Here is a 1746-nt window from a genome sequence, read left to right as displayed (position 1 = left end):
ATATATGGCCCACCTAGGTAATCTAGGATCCTCTCATATGAAGATCCTTCACTTAATTATATTTGCAAAGAGTTTTTTTCCCCCAAAATAAGTCACATTCACAGGTTCCAGTGTTTTGTTTGTTTGTTTGTTTTGGAGGGGTGACCATTCAACTTGCTAGAGCTGTGATGTGAAAAATTAAAGCCAGATATTGTACCTTCTTTGGGACAAAGTAAACAAGTGGAAAGCAGTGTCCGCACTTGTACAACCAGAGTTACGGGGCAGCAGCCCCAGAGGGGGCCAGCTGGGCACAGTAGAATTCTCATGAGGGCACCAAAGGTAAAAGGAGCAGCAGAGGCAGCCATGGCAGTAAATCAAATCCCAGGATGCAGGGGATGGTGACTTCTCGGAAACTTCTCCTTATGGAGGCAAGAGAACAGCACAAAGCCACCTTGAGTCTCTCATGCTAATCCTGTTTCTTCCAGGAAGGTAAACCAGTAGGAAGACTGAAATCTCTCTGCAAGATCACACAGGTGCTGTGGTATAGCCTCCCCCAAGAATCATTTCCTGGCCAAAAGAAAAAAGAAAAAGAAAAAGAAAAGAAATCCATTCTTTAGATGGGAAGGCACATATGCCAAAATAAGAAGACATTGAGGGGCACCACCATTTTACAAGAAAAACAACATATTGGGTTATCGTGTCCACTAAAAGGAAAATAATTAGAAGAGATGAACCAATCATTTAAAACTAGTTAAATTTTAAATTTAACTAATATGGCTAATATGGCTATTATGTGTTAATTTTAGCAATCATGTTCCATGATTGCTAGCTAATATGGCTCAGTGGAGAGAGTGTCAGCCTGTGGAAAGAAGAGTCCCAGGTTCCATTCTGGGCAAGGGCCCACACCTCAGTTGCCAGCTAGATCCCCAGCCCTGGGTTGGGTGTGTGGGGGAGGCAACCAATCAATGTGTCTCTCATATTGATGTTTCTTTCTCTGTCTCTCCTCCTCCCTTCCACTCTCTCTAAAAATCAATGGGAAAATATCCTCAGGTGAGGATTAACAAAAATAAATAAATAAATATATTAATTAATTAAAGAGCATTCTAAGTTGTTGGTTAGTACAATTTTTTAAACGAGAGATTACAAAGAGCAGTTTTCAAAAATTAAAAATATAGCTCACATACAAATTATAGTGAACATATATTTTAACTCAGATTTATTTAACTCACTGAAACCAGCACAATGGCAAAGTTGGTTCAAATGAGAATTTGAGAGCTTGACTATGTATAACCAATACAAGAAAGATTAATGGAACATGATTGCTAAATTCAACACAAAATTGGTCTTACAGAGCAAAAGAAAAAACTATAACCTTTCAAGTTATCTTTTTCTGCCAGACAGAAATTATCTTGTATTTATCAGTATCTCAAGCCAATTCATAGCCTCACACAGTATGAGCCCTAATTGGTTATAAATAGTAAGTGAAAGGTACATTCTTCCAGAGAGTTAGATACATCCTGATGCTCCAGTCAGACATTGAATGGGCTTGCAATTATCCCTTGCCTTAAGTCCAAGTTTTGTAACAATTTTTCTTAAGAGAGAAAAGGGAAGATATTAAATATATGAAAAAGAAATAAAGATGCAAAAATAGAGACAGAATTAAATACAGTTAAATAAGTACAAAAGTTTGAATAGCAGAAAGAAGTCAGCTAAGAAAGGAATTTGTGATTTGAAAGATCAGATTGAAGAAATCTCTTGAAATAAGGC

Source organism: Myotis davidii, unplaced genomic scaffold, assembly GCF_000327345.1.
Source record: "Myotis davidii unplaced genomic scaffold, ASM32734v1 scaffold448, whole genome shotgun sequence".
NCBI classification, from domain to species: domain Eukaryota; kingdom Metazoa; phylum Chordata; class Mammalia; order Chiroptera; family Vespertilionidae; genus Myotis; species Myotis davidii.
The sequence above is the reverse complement of the archived record's forward strand: the minus strand, read 5'-3'. Positions refer to the sequence as shown.